The 23,793-nt window shown below is 34.1% G+C and overlaps 1 protein-coding gene across 2 annotated transcripts in view; it reads right to left on the bottom strand.

Moving 5' to 3' along the window:
- LOC129220276 (feline leukemia virus subgroup C receptor-related protein 2-like) overlaps window positions 1-23,793 on the bottom strand; it is a 100,854-nt gene that overhangs the window by 57,214 nt on the left and 19,847 nt on the right. Inside the window, exon 1 of one of the 2 annotated variants that reach the window (XM_054854661.1) lies at window positions 14,240-14,387. The exons of the other annotated variant lie outside the window; for it this stretch is intronic. The gene's annotated coding sequence lies outside the window, so the exon portion shown is untranslated. Of the gene's footprint in view, window positions 1-14,239; window positions 14,388-23,793 lie in introns of those variants that run through there. 2 annotated transcript variants of the gene reach the window in all.

The following is a 23,793-nucleotide window of genomic DNA, read 5'->3' as shown; positions in this document are numbered from 1 at the left end:
TCAAAATTGCAGAATTTTTAAAATAGGGAGTTGAAGCTCACTTGTTTAAAAAAAGGTTTATTTATTATTATTATTTTTTTTTTTTTTTTTTTTTTGAAAAAAACGTATCCAGCTTTGCGTATCTGACCATCGAAGTACAAACAGCGCTTAAAAAATTACTAATTCGAAATCCCGTCCCGTCGTACTTGTGTTACTTATTTTGGAAAGTATGACCTATTGTCGGTATACTTGGTACGATTTTTTAAACAATCGCGAAATTTGCGACAGTTGTTTTTTCGAAACCTTGGATAATAATGCTCCCGCTCCCGACTTAGAGACATAGGTGCCTACTTATTACTTTTTGAAAAAGAAACATTGCTGCCAAATGTGGAGATCCTTTCGGTGACCATAAAATCGCAGCCCAAAAAATTCCATTCGAAATCTTTTCAAAATGAGTAGCGAAAGTTCGGCGATTTTTTAAATCGTGGAAGAATGCTAATTATTTTCCAAGTAGAGCAATTAATTAGTTGAAGTAATATCGCAAAAAAAAAAGCGGCATAAAGAATTGGAAACGGAAGACTTGCTTATTTTGAGTGGATAGGAATGGCCGATTTCAAATCAACTTATGGGCACCATGGAGCTAAATTCCGTTTTGTCAAATATATCTAAACTCGCTTCAGTGTCTCCAACCGAAATCAACTAGAGCAGAGCTCCACATATAATATGGTTTTGTGGTGTAGGGTAGGGCGCAGTTCGTGCTGCCCAGGAAAGTCTTCTCGATTTTTCATCCTTCTGTTTGTTATTTTTGAGAGAAAAAAAAACTTCTTTTCTGTCCAAAAGAAAAGTTTTTGTATAAGATTATATCAGTGTTCAAAAACCAATGCCTTACACTGACTTCAGGTTTTTTCACCTTTTATATATATATATATATATATATATATATATATATATATATATATATATATATATATATATATATATATATATATATATACCCTCTAGTTTTTTATCTTGCGACTGTTTAAAAAAATTTTAAAGCATTTTTCAAATTCTATAATAAGAAATTTAAAAAAAAACCTCCTAATTTCTTTCTTTTTTTTTAATCAGTCGAAATGCCGCCTCCTGGCTGCTGCGCCCCCTGGCGAGAGCCATTCCTGCCAACCCCTAGTTACGCTACTGATCTCGTTAAATGTTTTCTAATTTTTGAACTTAAATTTTGAGCCTAAAATCTGAATTGTTAGAAGGGATTTTAAGTAGCGAAAACTGAACTATCTTCAAAGGCTGAACTGCACTTCTTCACAAAAAAAAAATGTATGCATCAAGAATAAATTGAGCTGCAACCAACAAACTCGGCAGGAATGTAGTTTGTTAAGAGATGATTTAAATTTCGTCGCCAGTGAGGAAAAGGTAAACGCGCTTAACGTATGCATTATGCGTAGATTGAAAGCGGGAAAGCTTGTGTCAAAGGGAAATTGAAACGAAACTGTCGAGTAGTAAAGATGCTATTGTGACTAGGACGACCTTTCAGAGGTATATGAACAATTGTTGGACTTTTTAAAGGTACGTACAGTATTTCTCATAGAAGCAGGTTGGTTGTATGGGCGTATCTGCTGCCACCTTGGTCGGAGCGATTGTAGGCGAAAATAAATGAATGACTCCATTGGGGTCGGTTAAGGCATTCTAGAAACAGAATGAGCGCGAAGATTGCACATCATAAAAGTGGTCCTTACCGCATCAATGAGGTTTCTTACATTAGTTCCCAGCCGTTTAACACCTTCCAAGAAACTGATGGTATCGAGGAAAACAACCTGGAGTAGACTAGAAGACGCTGGTATCTCGAACCGGCGTCCGTTGAAATGGTTTGGATTTTCGTCGATTGGATTTTCGCTGCACTTGATTAAGCTGGGTTGCGACAGACAAGAGACGTGTTATCTTCAACGATGAATCCCGATTTTGTCTCAGAGATCATAGGTAACCTATTTCACTCCATACCACGCCGTGTTTTATCTTGTACAGCTGCTAGAGGAGGCTATACTACTTAAGGTTTTGTAACCTTTATTGTGTCCTAATTTCTTAATAAATTTTTTTTTTTCTGAATTTGTAATCATTTCCTTATTTTCTCAAGGCCGCATGCATTTTTAAGTTTCGTGAAGATCGCTCGTTTCCTTCTAGGTGAATGCATTTTTTGTGACGGAGTGTAGTTTAACTTCTGAACATAGTTCCGTTTGCGCAACACACACCTAGCCACTTCCAATGATTCTGATTTTGAGCTCAAAAATTTAAGTTTAAGTTCAAGCATTAGAAAGCATTTAACGAGATTCAAAAATAGCTTTGAAAATAGTAGTTGTTTGTTACTCCAAAGTCTAAGGCGCCCTCTATCGGCATTTTTTAAAATTACATCTTCAAAATTTATTTTCAAGAAAATACTGATGAAAAGAATAATTTTAGCGAAAACCGCAAACGAATATACCAGTTTTTCCGTTTTTTATGATCATTTGAAATTTCGGACCCCAAACTTGAATGGGGCAAATCTCCTTCGGAAGACGTTTGGGACCCTTATTTTTGAAATTATATTTTTTGTCCTAATATGTGCTATCGCCCCTTAAAGATTTTCCCCAAGAGTTCAGAAACACCCTGTATTGTGGACACACGTATAGCACATGACAGTACTCACTAGGGAATGCAATACCGGACCAAAAATTCAATACCGGTATTCGGTATTTTTAAAACGTAATACGGGTATTAATACCGGTATTTGAAATTCCTCAAAAAACATATTGTTTCGTTACCACATTTCATAATCTTAATATATAAAAATCAATGTCCTGAGATAACATATATATATCTTAATATATAAAAATCAATGTCCTGAGATAACATATATATATCTTAATATATAAAAATCAATGTCCTGAGATAACATATATATATACATATATATATATATATATCAACGCACAGCCGAAACCGCTGAAGCTTCAGACTTGAAATTTGGCAGGCATGTCCGCATGATTACAAAAGTAACCACTAAGAAAGGATTTTTCGAAATCTCAATTAGTTCGGGAGAAATTAATTAAAGCCCCTTAATTTCTGCGAAAATAAAAACCTGTCATTGAAATTCAAATCCCTTATTTTCGAAGGCTTTCCTCCATTCAAATCATTATTCAGTACTTCATCTCAACTTTTGGTCGATAGCGAACTATAAATTTGATATTGTTTTTGTTCCTCACGTGATTCTACGAGGCTTTTCTCAAGTCAAATCATAATATTTCTATCTTTTGCTTTTATTTTTTCAAAACTAGAAACGAAGTTTTTAGGAACATCATCACAGGCGGACTATCCTTTTGAATTCAGAAGAGTGCAGTTTCCTGTTAAAGTTTGCTTTGCAATAACCATTAATAAGTCACAAGGACAGACATTAAAAGTAGCAGGGATCGATTTAAGAGAAGACTTTTTTTCACACGACCAATGTTATGTAGCTTGCTCCAAAGCCAGTTCATCAAGCAGTTTAATAATTTTAGCACCAGAAAAAAAAACTAAAAATGTTGTATACAAAGAAGTTCTAGCTTAAACATAGGTATAACAATAAAATGTGGATGACCTGTGTTTGCAAAGATAATCAATACTTTAAAAGGATCGTTAATAACAGTTAAAGATCGGTTAAGGACAAGGACATATATATATATATATATATATATATATATATATATATATATATATATATATATATATATATATATATAAGGAGTCCAGTGTCCCCTGGATCCTCCCCAAATTAGAAAAAGTTATAGGTAATAAGTAATTATTATAGGGAATTTTCGCAACTAGGTGCACCAAGCACTGTTAACCCCTGCTAATTCCATTACCCGAGCAATGCCGGGTACGGGAATGCTAGTTTTGTACAAAAATTGCATTATTTATGAAAACATTATGTGAACAAATACAAAACAAAGAAACATGTCATGATAAAAATCAATAATAGTAAAAAACATAATGCATCTATTGAGTTGCCTTTTCTTTTTTTAATGGATGGTGGATGGCTCAACTTAGGTCCCATTAGTTTGTTTGACCATATTTGTTCTTTAGAAAAAAAAGTTATGGGCAAAAAACAGTAAATTTTATCAATTTCCCTATTAAATGATTAAATATAAAACACATTGTTACAAAAGTTTGGTGCCATAAAACAATAACATTAATAGTAATTTTAATGATATAATTTTGAATGAAGGCTTCTTTGAAGCAGGCATCAAGTTTTTTCATTGTCATTGATCCAAAATGGGGGTTTCTTTGTAAGTATAACCTGGAAGCGAGATAATGCAGTGATCAGGATCTGCTTAGCCTTCATAATGCTCCAGGTTTGGTTTGCCTCAACTATAGCAGTATTTTTATCGTTATCATCTATGCCAATGACAGATGATCCGGGCTAAGTAAGGAGATATAGGATTGCATCACAAGCAACTTTTATGCTGTAAAATGTAAATTACTTAGGGAAAATGTAATATTTAAATAGTTCCAATTAAATTAACACACAAATGAATTCCAGAGAGGAACAAAGATAAATTTTTAGTGCCAATCGCTTAAAGTTTAAGGCGTGTTTATAGTATTTTTTTTTCTTTTAGTATGGAGCATTTTTATGAAAAAAGTAGGGTGAAGTTTCGTGATTGTAACTTTTTACTATTGCTGAAGTGTATTTAGACTAAAAAGAATAAAATAAAAAAATTTTGGAAAAAAAATAGAAACAACTTTAAAATTGCTTTAAAAAGAGAAAAATAATTTTATTCTTTAAACACTATCGATAATACTTTAAAATATAATTTTTGAAGTTGGCACAAAAACGATAGCTAAAATCATTCATAGCCATAACTCAACACCAACTATAAATTTAACCAGACTCAGTTTCTTCACTACCATATACATTATGCATTGTTAACAGCATATTTGAGTAACGATATAAATGTTTCGTTCCAAACTTTGGATTATTTTCAGAAAAAAATATGAACGAAGCATGGTTACAACGGATTTTACTTTTTGTTTTTGCGCCAACTTTGAAAAATATATTTAAAAGTATTATCGATAGTGTTTAAAGAATAAAATTATTTTTCACTTTTTAGAGCAATTTTGAAGTCGGTTCTATTTTTTATTTATTTATTTATTATTTTTTTTTCGAATTTTTTTTATTTCTTTCATGTTTGTTCGTTTACATATTTATGTTTATCTTTTTTCTTTGTTTATTGAGCTAACAGATCTCCATGAATTGATTTTCGGTTGGCCATATATGATAACAACACTTTCATCTCCCAAAATTTCAGATCTCCACTGAAATAAAATTTTCTTCAAGTTTAGCCTAATGCATGGAATTCATTAAGACAGACAGTATTTCAACCTCAATGTTGCATCATTACTTGAAAGAACACCATCGGAAAAGAAAATACACTGTCGCAAAAAAATATATGCACCCAGAAGAAATTGAGCTACACTCACGAAACTTAGCAGGGATGTAGTATGTAAGGAGATAAGAAGATGATTAAAAATTCAGAATAAAAGATAATTTTATTAAGCAGTTACAGCATCTAAAGGTAACAAATCAATATGAAATAAAGCCACCTCTGGCAGCTATACAAGCCGAAACTCGACATGGCATCGATTCAGTTTGGTCACTTATATCCCCGTGCGAAAGATCATGCCATAATCTTTGCAACTGCGTCGTTAATTCCCCTGTATCCTGGGATGGCTGCAGTTGCCAACCCAATACGTTCCAGACAAGCTCCATTGGCAAAAGGTCTGGTGACCTGGCAGGCCATGGGAGTTCGTCATATCCCTGAAGCCAATGTTGAGAGAGTCGCGCAGTTAGTGGAAGAGCATTATGATGCTGATAAATGGCACCTGGGCGACTTGATATCATAGGCAGAACAATCGGCGTTAAAATGCTGTCCACGTATCTGCGAGCTGTCAAAGTGCCTTGGAGAACAACTAGAGCTGATCGTGTGTCCCAAGAAATCTCTCCCCACACTGTCGCACCTTGTGAAATGGCTGTATGCCGCTCGACAAGAAATGCCGGACCGGAGCGCTAGCCGGTGCACCTCCTCACACGTGTACGGTGATCCTCAGCACTGAGACTGAGTCGGAATTCATCGCTGAAGATCACACGCCTCCAATCTGTTACACTAAAAGCTGCCCGAGGTCGACAAAAACCCAGTCGACACTGCCTGTGATGTGGTGTAATTGGCAAGCGTCTTAATGGACGTCGGCTCCTTAAGCCAACTTCGGCCAGTCGTCTCCTAATGGTTTCCCTTGATACCACCGGGTGGCTGGAAAGAGGTAAGTGGCGTTGAATCAATGCTAGTGACGTTTTCAGAGCCGACATGGCTGCTCTTCTGATTGCGCGATCCTCGTGTTCTTTTGTGTTCCTGGGACGCCCTGACCCTCCGCGAGGGTAGACTCTCCCTTCCGTGATCCCCTGCTGTCAACACTGAGCAACTACCATATCACTCCGACCGAGGTGGCGGCCGATACTCCTGTTTGACGAACCTGCTTCTCTGAGGCCTATTATACGGCCCCTATCAAAATCCGTCAGCTGTTCGTACTACCGCCGGTTACGTCTCAGAGGCATCATAAGTCACAATACAGTCTACCGAAATCAACAGATTCGATTGAATAGCCCTACGGCACAAGTACTCATGCTTTTAAACTCTCCCACCTGTGCAACTCACGTGCTCATAATGCGCTTAGCCTTGTTTCATTGGCGCTGAAATTTTAATCATTTGCATATCGGCTACCAAACTGTATTTGTGCCGAGTTTTATGATTGTAGCTCTAATTCTTCTAGGAGCATATATTTTTTTGCGACAGAGTGTATTCTGATAAAAAAATATGTTCTTTCTAATGACACTAACGAAAAGAAAATTGACGGAGACAAATTTGACCAGCACATTGAAAAGGAGTTATTTTTCTTGTGAAGGAATTTTTTGTACCGTTTGGATGACATCTTTTACAAAGTTCTAATTTACGCTCTGAAACTGTAACCTAGTAAAAGTGGCCATTTAGTCATCACAAAATACGAGTTTTTGAATGCGTTTTGTTCAGAATTTAAAACTACCTGAAATTCAGAGAAACATTTCGACGGTTTTGAGTTTACATGCATACTACACAACAGCTAATAATTTTAAACTCACAAAAATACTAGAACGTACTAACAGCTAAAAGTACTAAGTACCTACATGAAGAAAGAATGATTTATTTGATTTGAAACATTACTCTTTACTTTTGGCAGTAAATTTGTACCTTCAAAAAAAAAAAAAAGTGAACATTTTTCACTTTTTTTCTTGTGGGGCAAAGTGAAAAACAAAAAAATTTTCTTGAAATTTATAATTTGTGAGACCAGGGCACGTCGGAAAATTTTTTTAACTTATTTTTTTTAATGGTTATACACTACATGCAGTAGAAAAATGTTTTTATTGTTTAGGTGATCTATATAGTATTGGCAGTAAAGTTGTATTTTTTATATGATACTACTATGCTTAGTGTGTGTATTTGTTCTAATATTTTTTTTAAACTTTTGCAGAGTTTTCACACTTGCTTCATCACGGGGTAAGTTGGCGAGTAGCATAGGCTAGGTTGGCAAATTGGTACACAGAAAATTTGACATCAAGTCTCGGGGATGCTTTAAACAAGTAAGTAGAACTTAGCAATGAGTTGGGGGAAAGAACGAATTTAGCATTTTAATTTTTTTTAAGTAGGTATCACACTAAAGAAAACGTTTGAGTTTAGAAAAAAATGCTGAAAAAACGTAAAAACTGAGTGAATCGAGCAACGTTTGATTTGCTTATAAATAATCTGAAAAAATAAAAAGGTAATTCATTTAGTAAGCTACAGTATAAAAGTGATAATAGCTCCTAGTAAATATTGCATGGGGTTATTAACCTATGCCATATCGTCGCAGGAAGTGCAGTTTTCATATTCAAAAAAGATTTGTTCCTCCAGCATACTCCGTTGCAGCGTCGCGCTGTTTCTTCCACCAGGGTTTTAATTTTCTCGAGATCTACCATCTATGAAACTTTTCAAGCAATACAAGCAAAATAGCATTGTCTTCATCCTCAGATTCTGTATCTTCTTTCTTCCTTTCTGTCTTTTTTTTCGGTTTAATTTCATCTTTGGACTTCTCTTGTTGGTTTTGGAAATTTTTTATACTAATTTTCGTTTCGCTAAAGAATTTCCTTCATCTTCAAGAGTGTTTCTGGCAGGAGTATCAGTATTGTATTGATGTAGAGGTTTTTTGCTTCTCGCCGTTTCCGGTCTTCTTTTTTTCTGGCTTTAAGACAAGATCATAATGTTCTGAGGCTGATGCTGGTTTAGCTGAGATATGGCACTATCTTCAGTAGGCATATATGGAACTCGATTAGGGAATGGAGCTGGTGCAGAAACCCTTTGCGACAGAAATAAAGAAATATTCTGATTCGGATAACCAGTGCCATGTTAAGTTGAGTCAAAACTCATGAATGGAGGTAATGCAGAAAATCTTTGAACTACTGAAAAAGCAACTAAGTCTGCTCTTGCACCAGCATGTCCAGTTTCACTTTCAAGCTAATTGCTTAGAGATCCAGATTTCCTAATCAATGCTGCAGGCTGTAGTTCTGGCCGGTTAGAACATCAAAAACTGTCAGTTCTTCCTGGATTGTTCACCATCCGAGAATCACAGGCCGTATTCACAAACGTTTTTAATCAACCTTAGGCAGTTTTATCCATATATACTATAACTTATGACTTCAATAAGGTGGGAAAGAGAGGAGTTCTTTGCCTTACAGTAATCGAATCTTTCAATTGGCAGATGAGAGTCGTGATTATCACATAAATAATCAAAGTTTTTGCTGCAAGCATTACATCCGATGAACTTTCCTCTTGTCGGATTTTCTTTTGAGTTTCACAAAAACCGCACTATGTAGACTGTAGGCGCATGTGTAAAATTGTATAGACCTATATGCAAGAAATAATAAGCTCAGGGCTCAGGCATGGTGTGCCCAATGAAATTATTTCATTAAGTAATCATTTTGAATCGTGTATGCTTCAATTGTTTAACGTTTTGGCAGAAGAAATGTAGCTAGGGTAAGTTTGCGATTTTGTACACTTGCCCCCAAATGAAATTCGCCTACTTGTCCCAGCTTGCCATGTTGAAATCTAGTTACTGTCTGACCACAGATTGTATGGAAAGGAAAACATCCGGTTTACAGGCGGAAATAGACGCATCTATTACTTTTTAGGGATGTCAGCTTTTGCAGCTGTATGTTAGCCTCTAAACGTTATGTATGTTAGGCTCGTCTTAACTGGACGTTTGCCAATTTCAGTACAATTCGTGGTTGGACAGTAAACTAGTTTTGAAATAGCTTCATAAAATAATCCGAATAAGACATAATTTGCTGCGATGAAACATGGGCTATTCAGTATTAGTACGTTTTGGGAATTCACTCCACTGTTTTGGGGTTATAGAAAAAAATTCCTACGGATAAAAAATGTACTTGCACTGCGAAAAAACAATTTTTTCTCTCACATCTCATACGACTTTTAGATCTCACTAAAAATACACTCTCAAGGGCAGCACAGCTACTGCATGGTCATATTGACGGATAACTCGGAGCCACTAAACCAAAAATAGGAAACATATCCCTCATTCATATACTTACCCCTTCGCATACAAACCCCGGTCTCCGTATCTGCACAGATTTAAGTTAATTAGCTCACCATTATGTGTATGCAATCAATCTGGAATTCCTGAACATTACATATTCAAATGTCCTCTAACCTGTTCTTTCCATTGCACTTGCAATTCCAACTTTTCTTTTTCAAAAAATATTACACTTATTCTTTCTCATCCAGTTGCACGCAAGAATATCCATAAAATAATGTCCCTACTCATATCTCAAGCAGATAACTTTAAATATCCAGCCTAAAAACTTTCCAAATAGCCGCTTACATTGTATTTACCAGCAATCTCAGTCATTCATTCTAATTCAGTAAATAACCGCCCATTAGCCAGGGCTAAAGCAGAAATACTTGAAATACACCGCAAGCTCAGTCATTTCCAGCCGAGGACTGCAGTTTCGTGCTTATTAGCACTCATCAGCCCGGCATAGGAAAGTGACTGAACTGGAGATGGAAAACCTCTTAAGGAAGCCAAGAGTGCGAAACAAACTGGTAGCTAATATAGAAATACCTTGCCTCGCGTTCAATCTTCGAGTTGAACCGAACCATTGCTTCGGTCACTCGTCTGGTCTGCTAATTCTATATTAGCTACCAGTTTGTTTCGCACTCTTGGCTTCCTTAAGAGGTTTTCCATCTCCAGTTCAGTCACTTTCCTATGCCGGGCTGATGAGTGCTAATAAGCACGAAACTGCAGTCCTCGGCTGGAAATGACTGAACTTGCGGTGTATTTCACGTCATTCATTCTAATGTTTCATGATTTTATATTGGTTTCTGTATGTAGCAAAAAATTGTTCCAGCGTGTGTCGCTCGTGAACTGTTCTGTTCCCCCAATCACCACACCCGGTCAAACCCTCGCCAGGGTTGGTACGGTGGTGATTGGTGGAGTTTAAATCCTCACTAATAATAAACCTGGAAGTTTGTCTGGATCTCTCTCTGTCAGGATCTCTGTGACGCGCATAGCGCCTAGACCGTTCGGCTGATTTTCGTGAAATTAGGTACAAAATTAGTTTGTAGCATGGGGGTGTGCACCTCGAAGCGATTTTTCGAAGATTCGATTTTGTTCTTTTTCTATTTCTATTTTAAGAACAAAATTATTATAAGATGGACGAGTTTTTTATGAAATTATCATAACGTGGAACCGTAACATGTGCAAGCAAATGAATATAGCAAATTGGCGAGAAATTCATCATGTATTATTTGTAAATATACAGGCGAACCAAATGAACTTTTAATTTTCTATTACGAGCAAAGCCGTGCGGGTACCACTAGAAAATAAATAAATCCAAGATCTCCCCTATACAATGTAGCTTGCCAGTTTTAACACATCATTGAACTGTTTTCAATAAAAAGGGATCCGGGACATTTTGAAAAAAATTATTAGACAGTTTCGAGTTTTGAAATTTTTTTCACTGATTCACCATCTATTTTATAAGAAAATCATAACTTAAATATTTTTTTTATAATTTCATTTAATTTACTTATTTAAAAAAATGAGGTTGCTTAAAATCGTTAAAACTCAAAATATTCTTGGTCAATTTTCAAATTTTTTTTTAAAAATTACGCACGAATATCTACAAGCTTTAATTTTTATTCGGCGATTTAAAAAATATTAATTCAATAAAAAATAGAAATAGTATTTGAAAAAAAATTTCGGAAAAGTCGAAGACACTTCTTTTCTTTTTTTTTCAATCCCTTTTTTTTTTTTTTGCAGTAAACTTTTTTTTTCTCGAATTTGCTGAATAAAAATTAAATTTAACTGTTTGAAAAAGATTTGCTCCAAACTTCATTACTTTATCTTTATCAGTTCCTGACTTATAAGAGTTTGAGTGCAAAAAATCAGTAAAAAATGCATTATTGAGAAAAACGTGTTTAAAGTTTAATATAATATTAATTTAATGCATGCAACGAAAATAATTATATCTTTCATTCTTATTAAAATAGACACAAGATTCGAACGTCCTTTTAAGCAGAAAAAACGGAAAAGTTTTTTAAATGACAAAAAAAAAAAAAAAAAGCAAAATTGACATGGGTCTGGATGACAATTTTTTTCTTCCAGACCCCTTTAACAGGAAAAAATGCTGCCACTCCCCAAAAACATAGTACGTGTACTAATCTAGCGGCTAAGTTCGAGTGGATTAGAATGCTACTTTGCAACATTTCTACGTCACAACCGATCACGTGAGCGAGAATCTCGATCTCGCAAGCTGACAAGCTTGGAATGACCGCCCTGGCAACCACTTTGACAACTGGCCCGCCTTGACTCTCGGCGGTCCTGTATATAACAGTTAAAATAATTAGGATGCCGTAAGAAAATTTTTATTGTTCAAGGGGTGTCACGACTTAAAAAAGTTTGAAACTCTCAAACCTAAAGCTGAATGATAAGAGAAAGGGGTGTTGGAAAAGTTTGAGAACTCTTGGCCTATCTTTCATAACGTAAAAAAATACACAGCTCTCATTTTTCTAATTTGCTTTTGATTATTTATTTTCAATTCTGAGGCTACCGTTTTTAAATTACACCAAAAATATTTGACTAATAACACTGTCTTTTGGAAAAATAACACTCGATGTCAAAATTAACAGTTTTACAAAAAGTTGTCGTTAATGTTTCTTGACTATTTTCTGGCACTAAACAGAAAATAATCAAGAAACTAACAACTCAATCAAACTCTTACTCCCGAATTGGTGAATTTTTTTACTCTTATTGTAGCGCCACCTATCAGGTAATATTTGAACTATGTAGTAAAACATGTAGTTTATTTTAATCAGGAAAACTTATATTTGAAGATCAAAGCATATAATACTACAGTAATTTTTTAAATTGTTACTCATGTTGTAATAATTTGTTAACAGTCAAAAACTAGTTTTGTTATTATAAAATGATGAAGTTCTTGTTATAACATTTCAAATAATAATCGAGTCCAACTAATATTCGGTGCAGCATTTGTTTATTTAATACTAAGCTTATTTTTATTTTAAAGGCTTTGTAGAATTAGTATTAGCGGAGAAAAGCGGAAGGGTCAAAGTGAGATAGTTCATTTTTAACCGACTTCAAAAAGGAGGCGGTTATCAGTTCATACCGTATGTTTTCCGAATGTATGTTTTTTTTTTTTTTTTTTTTTTTTTTTGTTAGTCCACTCACAGCGTCTCACCTAGTGAACCGATTTTGATGATTATTTTTTTAATGGATAGGGGATGGCTCAACTTAGGTCCCATTACTTTGTTTGACCATATTTGTTCTATAGAAAAAAAGTTACGGGCAAAAAACAGTAAATTTCATGTAATTTCCCTATTAAATGACTAAATATAAAACGCATTGTTATAAAGTTTTGGTGCCATACAACAGTAACATTAATAGTAATTGTAATGATAATTTTGAATGAAGGCTTCTCTGAAGCAATCATCAAGTTTCTTCAGTGTTAATGCTTTATAGTCGGGGTAAATCTAACCTTGAAGCGAGATAATGCTGTGATTAAGATCTGTTTAGACCTTCACAATGCTACCAGGTTAAGTTTGCCTCAACTATAGTTTAGTGTTTTTACCGTTATCAACTATGCCAATAGCAGATGATCTGGACTAAGTAAGGAGATACAGGGTTGCATCACAAGCAACTTGTATGCTGTGAAATGTGCATTGGTTAGGGAAAACGTAATATTTAAATGGTTATAATTAAATTAACACACTAATGAATTCCACAGAGGAACAAGGGTAATTTTTTAGCGGCAATCGCTTAAAGTTTTAAAGCATGTTTATAATTTTTTTTAGAATGGAGCATTTTTATGAAAAAAATAAGGTGAAGTTTCGTGATGGTAACTCTTACTATTTCTGAAATATTTACACTAAAAAGAATGAAATAAAAAAATTTGAAAAATAAAAATAGAACCGACTTCAAAATTACTCTAAAAAGTGAAAAATAATTTTATTGTTTAAACACCATCGATAATATTTTTAAACATAAATTTTTGAAGTTGGCGCAAAAAAGATAGACAAAATCATTCACAACCATAACTCAGCTACAGCTATAAATTTAAACAGGCCCAGTTTCTTCTCTACCTTATACATTAGGCATTGATAACAGCATATTTTAGTAACGATATTAATGTTTCGTTCGTAATTTGGATGTTTTCTGAAAAAAAAAAATATGAACGAAGCATATGGTTACACTGGATTTTACTTTTTGTTTTTGCGTCAACTTCAAAAATTATGTTTAAAAATATTATCGATGGTGTTTAAAGAATAAAATTATTTTTCACTTTTTAGAGCAGTTTTGAAGTCGGTTCTATTTTTATTTTTCAAAATTTTTTTTGTTTATTTATTCAATCATTTATTAAATCACTCACACTTACGCTCATTCATTAAACATTGCAATATTAGCTGTTATCATAAGCAGTGGGCATTTCACTGCCACCAAAGCTGGGAAGATTTTGAGGCAACAAAATTGTCACAAAACTTCTAACCTGAACCGATTAAATTTCCAAACACTGAACGCAAGTTTTTATTCAAATATTATTATTTTTTAATTATGATTCATAACAAAATTACTTTTCAATGCACGCATTTATTGAACTTACCAATTCGTCTAAATCTTCAGAAGTCTCAATGAAAGTCGACTTAAACTAATACCGCTGAATTTTTAAAGTCTCCAACCCTCAGCAGTCGAGTTTTCAACTTATTCAGGAAAATTCCTTAAGTTGACTGGTGCACATTTCTCCGCCACCCACTGGAAGAAACCTGCCAAAACTAAATGATCACAAAATTTCTGGTCTAAGCCGGCTAATTTGCCAAACACTGAACACGTGTTTCTATTCAAATATTATTGTCATTTCTTTTTCATTCATCCAGACAAGTATTCATTCAGTTCTCTAACACTTTATTCCGAACGGAAGCGAATAAATGTATCTCCTCCTGCTCTTCATGTCCATAACTCAGAAATCATTTCGATACTTCTGATGCCAGAATGACACAATACGCCATTCATTTTCCCATCTCTTTGGTCGGTGAAAAGGATTATTCGTTGTTTCTCGTGATTTCGACTCTCAAAACCGCCTACTTCGGAGAAAAAATAAAACCCATCTTATGAATAAAAACGGACATGAAATTTTGAATGGCTTCTAGTAAGAAAAAAAACATGAATGAGAAGTCCCGTCAGTTTTGAAATTCTCTACAAGAACTGAAAATTGAGTTCTGACCAACAGGAATCATTGCTTGAAAAGGCTATAAATTATCTCAACAGTACTAAAGATCGTACCGATGAATTAATTTCTGTTGGGCATGCAATTCGCCATTTTATTCTGATGCTAAAATGACCTCCCTCGTAAAAGTGTCTAGTCAGAAGCTTTTCGGGTCTAAACCACAGTAAATCATACGGTTTTATATATATAAAAAGTAAAGGTCAAAATTAATAGTCTCTCGGCACGAGGCGAAAATTTTTTTGAAAGGGGATAGTAAGTGGATGGCTTCACTCATTTGCCTTATCTAAAATGCCTAAAAAAAGACAAAAATGCACGTTTAGAGAAGAAAAGCAGAAAAAAGATTATCAAATAGTTTCCTAGCGTTTGTTCTCCATTTGACTTTTGAATGGACGGAAAAGGTTGTTTCATCTCAAGGCTAAAATTAGAGAAAAGTATAAATGTAACTATTTTCGCACTAGAATATGAGGAGCAGTTAGACAGGACTATAAAGACATTATGTCTTTGGATTATGGCATAGAAAGAAAAGTTTGCTTTTCTACGAGAGCACGTCGAAAATTTGAGTTTTGAATTGAATTAATTATTTCTTACAGTTATGTGTGACGATAATGTGTGAAAACATTGCATTTTTAGATTCGAATATGAAAATAAATATCTCTAGGTATAAAACTGGGAATACAAATCTTTTTTTTGTAATGTGGAGTAAGAGTGGTTTAAGTTGCAAACATCATGGTACATAGTATTTTTGAAAAAAATAGAGTAACACCCCCAGTAATTGGCAGGTCACCAGTGATTGGCACTTCCTACAAAAACGTTCTAAAATAAGATTCATATTCAATCTTTTAAAAGTAGAAGGCAATATACCAACTGAAAGTACATTTACTTTAAACATAATAATTTCAATTCATGTCACTAAATGGTAGCAGTGCATAGGAAAGAGAAACAATTGTGGCTTGTTTCAAATCAGCTAGGGTAACACCCCCAGTAATTGGCAGGTCACCAGTGATTGGCATTTCCAACAAAAATGTCCTAAAATAATCTTCATATCCAGTCTTTAAAAGTAGAAGTCTGTATATCCACTGAATGTACATTTACTTTAAAGATTATAACTTCAATTCATGTTTCAAAATGGTAGCAGTGTATAGGAAAGATAAACAATTGTGGCTAGTGTCAAATCAGACATTTTTGTTGCAAAAACTTCTCTGACTTAAGGGAGGCATTCACATCAATCCATTAAAATCTGACTTAAAATATATTTTAAAATTTCGTTGTCAAAAGTTTTGTTCAGTTGAAAAGTGTTACTTTGAGTGGGTAGAAATATATTTGTGTCCCTTTTTGGATTTTTGAAATAATGATGGATGCCATTTAGTGGTGCTTCAGTATTGCTAGTCTCCAGTAATTGGCACATGTGCCTATAAACACTAATGTGCTGTGCAATATGTCACTAGTTTGATTTCTGATCCTTTTTCAGCAAATATATTGTATGGGTTCTGCTATTGATTTGAATCCTGCAGAATATGATGTTAAAATTTTAAGAGAATTAATAAAAAAACAAATATGTTTGGCCATCAGTACGATATTGCGACGGTAGAGAATCGGTTCATTTTTTATGGTCCCTTAGAATCATCGGTTCAATGTTCCTAATGTTCCTTTTCTGTGGAAACAGCTACAATTCGTAAAATCGAAACAGCATACCGACTAATGAAACAGCAGTAATCTCGATATTTTTTTCTATGCAACACTTTAAATTTAATTTTATTTCTCTAAAATACTTTTTCAACGTCAAGATGTGTGATCTAACATTAATTTATGTAAAATTACCTATTTTAAATTAACAGTAATTACGCTTCTTATGGTGTTAAAATTTGTATGTAATCTAAAAGTGAAAAATAAAGTGATTTTCCAGTTCTGTTAACATGTGCCAATTACTGGATCACAAGGTGTCATACACTGGGGTATCAGGTGCCAATTACTGGGATTTTGGTAACTTTTTATAAAAATATTTTTGGAAAAATATCATTTCAAATATTTTTGATTTTAGTGAACTAAACAGATGCACAGATGTGCTTTCTTTAATACAAAAATATTTGCAAATGAATATTTTTTAAGTAATGAAAACAGAGATAAATTTAAGAACAAACTCTTAAAATGCCAATTACTGGGGTCGTTACCTATTTTTGTTGCAAAAGCTTCTTCTCCGGCTTAAGGGAAGCATGCACATCAATCCATTAAAATCAGACTTAAAATATATTTTAAATTTTTGTTGTCAAAAGTTTTGTTTAGTTGAAAAATGTTACTTTGAGTGGGTAGAAGTAAATTTTTGTCTCTTTTTGGGTTTTTGAAGAAATGATGGATGCCATTTAGTGGTACTTCACTTTTGCTAGTCCCCAGTAATTGACACATGCACTTATAGTCCCTAATGTGTTGTGCAATGTGTCACTAGTTTGATTTCTGATATTTTTGCAGCAACAATATTATATGGGTTCTATTATTCATCTGAATCCTCCAGAATACACTGTTAAATTTTAAAAGAAACATCATAAAACAAATATGTTTGGCCACTACAGTCAGATATTGCGACTGTAGAGAACTGTTCCATTTTTATAGTTCCTTGGAGTCATCATGTTAATGTTCCTTTTTATGTGAAAACAGCTATAATTCGTAAAATCAAAACTGCACGCCGACTGATGAAACAGTAATAATATGATCTCGATATTTCTTTCCATGTAACATTCCAAATTTTTATTTCTCCAAACAACGTTTTTAACGCCAAGACAAGATATGTGATTTAACATTAATTTATGTAAAATTTCCTACTTTAAATTAACATTGATTATGTTTCTTATGATAATGAAATTTGTATGTAATCTAAAAATGAAAAATGAAGTGATTTTCCAGTTCTATTAACATGTGCCAATCACTGGATCACAGGGTGTCATACACTGGGGTATCAGGTGCCAATTACTGGTGATTTTAGTAACATTTTATACATATATTTTTATAAAAATTTCTATTCAAATATTTTTGCTTAGTGAACTAAATAGATGCATAGATGTGCATTCTTTGATACAAAAATATTTACAAGTAAATATATCTATTCTAAGAAATGAAAACAGAGGTAAGTTCAAAGACAAACTCTTAAAGTGCCAATTACTGGGGTTGTTACATTACTAGAAATAAAGGAAATTTTACACTTGAATAAGAGCAACATGAAAGAGTTACTTTGGGTACTAAGTTGAAATTTTAATTGAAAGACAGGGGAAAATTAGCTAAATGCAATTTTCGATTTGAAAATGTGAAAACTTTTGTAACATAAGAATAGAGAAAAGAACATTTTTAGATTTAATAGCGGAAGATATGTTTTCAAATTCGTATCATGAGAGAGCTGTTTTTAGAATCGCAAAAGAATTCTTTACTTTTTAAGATGTTTTATGATTAAGATTTTTTTTTTTTTTTTTTTTTTTTTGTATGAACTTGGAGAGAAATCTTGTTTCTTAGTGAAACATGAAGAGAAATCTGCTTTTAAACAGCAATAAAGAAAAAAATGCATCAGTAGATTAAATCAGTTTCTATAAGTGGGATTCACGCATCCCTCGGGGTCTACGAACTCATACCAGGAGGGAGGAGGAGGGAGTTCTGTGGTGCTATCCTACTAGAAAATGCAAAATAAATAAAAATAGTTGCAATACAGTCAATTGCAACGCAGGCCGTCGGAAATTATCTACACAGAAAAAAATCATTTACATCATTTTTGGTTTCTTTCTCTGACTGAATTCAGAGATTTAGCTAACAAAGCACTCAAATGTCTAGTCTAGTCCCATTTTGTACATTTTGTTTATGTGAGCAGAGCAAGATAACGACATGGGCACATGGGGCACAGGCACAGGGCACCTAAGTTGGTAGGGCACCAAAACTGTACCTAAAGTTTAAAAAGTTGAATAATATCAGATTGCAACTTAGCGAGATGGAAATGTTTAAATTCGAAAAAAAAAAAAAAACTTATTCATAAATTCTAAATTCAAAACATTTCATTTCTTCATAACATTGCATAAGCGGGGAAAGGAGGGGAACGGCACCAAATACCGTTCGTGCCCCGTGCTTTCAAACATCGTAGTCGGGCACAGCATACGTATAAACCTTGAAGTTGAAGAATTCTACAATTTTCTAATAAACCTCAGACATAGTCCGACCGCGAATAAATGACCCTTGACAATCATTTGATAAAACGAATCCATTCTTTAAAATAGGCAGGGTCCGATTTAGAAATTTTAGCACTGTAAGCGCAACAAACCTGTGGAGGCCCTCTTGACTAGCAGAAATCAAGAACGTGCTCAATTGCACATCTTTTTGTCATAGCAGAGGTTCACATACCCCAAGAAAAATGGCGTACCATCCAAAAAACTGATACCCCCCTCAAAATAAATATATAAATAAATAAATCTATATATATATATAAATGAATGTCTGTCTGTATGTCATCCATGAAATCAAAAACTACCCGGCAGATTTGGCTGAAACTTTTACCGTTTGTTATTTTTGGTACTGGGAATGTTTATAGACCAGTTCGAAAAAAAATCCGATCGATAGTTCCTTTTTTATTCCAATTTAAGTCACAATCCATTGGATAAATACGAATAAAATTATCGGCTGCAGAAATTAATTCGCGTGAAAGATCTCATTGATAAGAAGTTAGCTGTTGCCATTTTTCTTGAGTTTGAACAAATAAATTCTTTCTTTATTGTTTTATGGCTTTTCATGCAACGGCGGGATTTAAAACTTTTTCTATTTGATATTTTTAGCGATTGATTGATCTTGCAAACTGCGTGAGTACAAAATTTGAGTATAGTCACGGCTTCACTTGATACCTGGACCGATTATTATGAAAATTGCTATATATATGTATTTTTCCACGGAGAAGGTGCATAATATGCTCATTGAAGCCACTCGCCACCAGGTAGCACTGCAGAGTAGCAACTTCTGCCCCGTTCAACCGATTGTCATGAAAATCAGTATAATGATGTATTTTTTTGTTGGCGTAGCAACGCGCGTCGGGTACAGCTAGTAAATAAATAAAAAATCAGTGGTGCAATCTGCACCATGGATTTTTTTTTTTAGATTGACCCCCATTGACTTTGCATGGCTATAGGCTGCAGTAAACTGAGGATGTAAATTTTTTTGTTTTGATAATGTCACTGAATACCTTAAACAAAATCTTTTCCTCCCCAAAACTGCTCTCCAATTGTATGCAAAAAGAGAAAAAAAAATGCTTTTTTTGGGGGGGGGGGGCGCACCGTAACTATGTACAAGGTCGTGCGGCGTGCGCACGACGGCGCTAGAGCCAAAAAGGCGCCGACTTCTACCGATCAAAAATGCTCCAAATGAAGGGAAAAAAAACTCTAACCAAAAAAGTAAAAAATCGAATTCTTCATTATAATCTAATCGAAGCGGTGAAAGTATACTGCTCACAGAAACAGTTCACCCATCTCGTTGAGAAACTAAAAAGGAAAACTTATTGACTGGTTGTGATTAAACATGCTATTCAAAGGCGGCATCTTTTTGCACTGAAAACAAGTGACTTTAAGTAATGCATACATTAACATTTTCCTTCTTAATTTGGAGCCTTGAATGCTATCTCGGTATGTCTACAGTACACAATGTTGAGCATACGAGTCGCAAGAAATTTGCTATTCCTCATTTTGGTTCTTGCGGTGAAATACCTTGTATTATAATTTGTGCACTTATCAATAATAGTCTTTTTGTGACTTTTAATTTGTGGTAATTTCACTAATTCGTGTTATCATACAAAAAAAAAAAATACAGTAAGCACATTTGCATATTATTTAGATGAGCATAAATTTATGTAGACAATAATTTAGGTTGACTTTTTAGTTCCGAAAAGTAATGACTTGACCATAATTCTCCTCCACCTCTCCCTTTTATTCTTTTAACTATTTGTGCATTAAATTAAAAACAAAAAAACTTTGGAGAGACTATGTGTTTGTTTTTGATATTAAATTCAATGCCTTTTGTAACAGTTCAGTATTTTAGAATTTTTTATTTTAGAGTAAATGATTTCATTTTCAGTTTTTAAGGAAGAATATCCTCTACGTCAATTTATAAATCTATTCAAGTCTCCGTTGTCATGTTTTGACAGGGATTAAAACTTTGAATAATTATTTATCAATTAGAGATTAGAGGGATATTTACAGTGACGTTAACTTTGATATTAATTTTTTTTTCTTCTAAAAACGCATTCGCATATCAAAGGCAGGTTTCGTCAAAACGGGCCCGGCCCGAAAAAACCCGCCCTTTTTTGGGGGGATGGGGCAGGCATACTTGAAAAAACCCACTATCTTGGTAAAGTGGGTTTTTCATAATTTTCTACATTTTGAAACATATGTATACTTCAGAAACAAACTAAATATTGATCAATACGAACTCCAGAAATAGACATCGTGCTTTCTGGACAGTATATCAAATATTAGAAATTTAAGCTGCATAATAGCCTTTCCCCATTTACTTATTAGACTAAAATGAGCAATTCTTATTTCAATCAAATTTCAAGATTTTTTTTTTAATTTTTTTATTTTTGTGGTAAAATCCTTTGATTAACTCTGAGACTGGGCACCTCTTTTTTAACAGCAGCTCAATGCAAGGTTTCCAAGAAAAAAAGCCAGATTTCAAAAGTTAATTTTGATTGTCCCTCCCTTTACATCCGCCCTTACTCTAAATAACTTCGAGACATGAAGTAAAAACGTTCACTGCGTTCCAAAATTAAAAATTTACAGATATTGTTTTTATTTTGTTAAATTAAATGCAAACTATTTTTTCCCATATTACATTTGTCTACAAAACCCCAGGTGTTAACTATATTTTGCCCGAACGTTAGGGCATAAAGGCGCTCAAATGGCATTTGCACGAAGGCGCCGATCAGGCTTGGCGCAGGCCTGTGGGGGGAGGGGGGGTTACCTGCACAAAAATAAATTTATCACCTTCCTTCAAGAATTTGGTTGACTTCACCAGGCCATTCAGGAACGCTCAGTCAGCTGCATGCATTTTGTGAATCGCATGTTAAGTACTGCTGATGTAGACTAACTAAATCAAATACTAGATAGTAATAAGAAGTTGTTTTGATGTTACGGATACAAAAGTGACAACTCACAACAGGCTCTGGGCCCAACTAATCAGGAGCTAGTTAATTTACCAGCCCCCAATAAAGATCAACAGCTCTGTATTTGTAATTTGAAATCTTTATATATTAATAGGCAAGCTGTTTTCTTTCGGTACCGATTCCTCCTCTGTTTGTGAACCGATTTCCTTCATTCTTTTTTTGTTTAGTAGCTATTGCCGAGTTTTAGTGTCATCAATAAAAAATTTTGAAATCGAAAGCTAATTAACGGAGATATTAATAAAAAACGCATTTTCTTCCTAAATGGCTCTTTCTACGCGAACGGATGGTTCAATTTTTTCGAATTTGATATGGTTGGAAAGGTCTTTAAAAAATACTCCTAACGAAGAAATTGTCAGGGCGCCCAAGGTCCAATAACCTAAATCCACTAGAAAAAAAGTTATAAGCGTTTTTTAGTTAGCGAAACTCAAAAATTTCATGTTTTTTTTTCTTTTCCATTGTTGAAATTCATTGTTGGAAGCGTGAAACATTAAGTTTTAATTGGTTTTTAAAAAGCTCTTTCTACATGAAAAATGCATTTTAGCGCTTCGAGCTTGGTATGGTTGGAAAGCTCGTGCAAAATACTATAAAACACGTTCTACCCGGTTTACCGTTCGAAAATGCCAATCCGCTAAAATGGCTAGAAAACGCGCTAGAAGCAATTAAAAGTTAGTGAAAATTCATTTTTATTTGCTTTTTCACGCGACATAATTAGCGTGAAGAAATTGCTGGATAATAAATATTGTGTTGTTGCCAATTCTCGCTTGAGCATAAAGAAATGAAATACTTGCATTTGTTTTTATTATTGAGGTTTTTTGGGTAACTACGGGCATTTAAAATAATTTCATTTTGATTGTTTTCGCGATTTTAATCTATATACATAAAGGGCTAATCTCTATCCGGATGTCCGGGGTAAACTTCAAAACTACTGGAGGGATTTTAACCATTTTTTTCATCATAGATAGCTACATAATCGGGGAACAACTTAGGCTATAATTTATCGGTAAAAAACTTAGTTTAAGAAGGTCGTGATCGAAAACAGTTAATGTCATGTAATTTCCACATCAAATGATTACAGATTAAACCCATTGTTTCGAAAATTCGTTGCCTAACAACAGCAATATTAAAAGTAATCATAATGTAAATTTTGAAACAAGGCCTCTCTGGAGCAAGCATGGCATTGCTTTCTTAGGAATTGCATCCTCATCTTTATACATAAAGGGCTAATCTCTGTCCGGATGTCCGGGGTAAACTTCAAAACTACTCGACGGATTTTAACCGTTTTTTCACCATAGATGGATACATTATGAGGGAGCAACTTAGGCTGTAATTTATTCCTTAAAAACTTAGTTGTAAAAAGTTATGGTGGAAAACAGTAAATTTCATATCATTTCCCCATTAAATAATTAAATTCGAAACTTTAATAAATTATAGGGGGCGCAGCAGCCACTGTCTAATGGTGGATGAAAAAAGGTGAAACAAACAAATACCATAACTTATAACTTGCTTTGAGTTGCGTTTAGTGAATGACAGTACTTTTTCATCGTATTTGTGCGAAGCTTTCTTTTTTATTCTTCTGAAATTACACTACACCACAAATTGCTTGAAGCCGGAAATTTACCCCAAAGAAAACTCGTGGAATGGAATGTTTCACCTTTTTTTTAGCATTGGTAATCACCGCAAGGTAGCGTATTCGAGCTTTGAAGTTGCGAATATAAAACCCATTGTTATAAAAATTCGTTGCCTAACAACAGTAATAATAAAAGTA

The sequence above is a fragment of the Uloborus diversus genome, chromosome 4 (assembly GCF_026930045.1).
Source record: "Uloborus diversus isolate 005 chromosome 4, Udiv.v.3.1, whole genome shotgun sequence".
Lineage (NCBI taxonomy): Eukaryota > Metazoa > Arthropoda > Arachnida > Araneae > Uloboridae > Uloborus > Uloborus diversus.
Note: the sequence above shows the minus strand (reverse complement) of the source record. Positions and strands in the feature narration are given on the sequence as shown.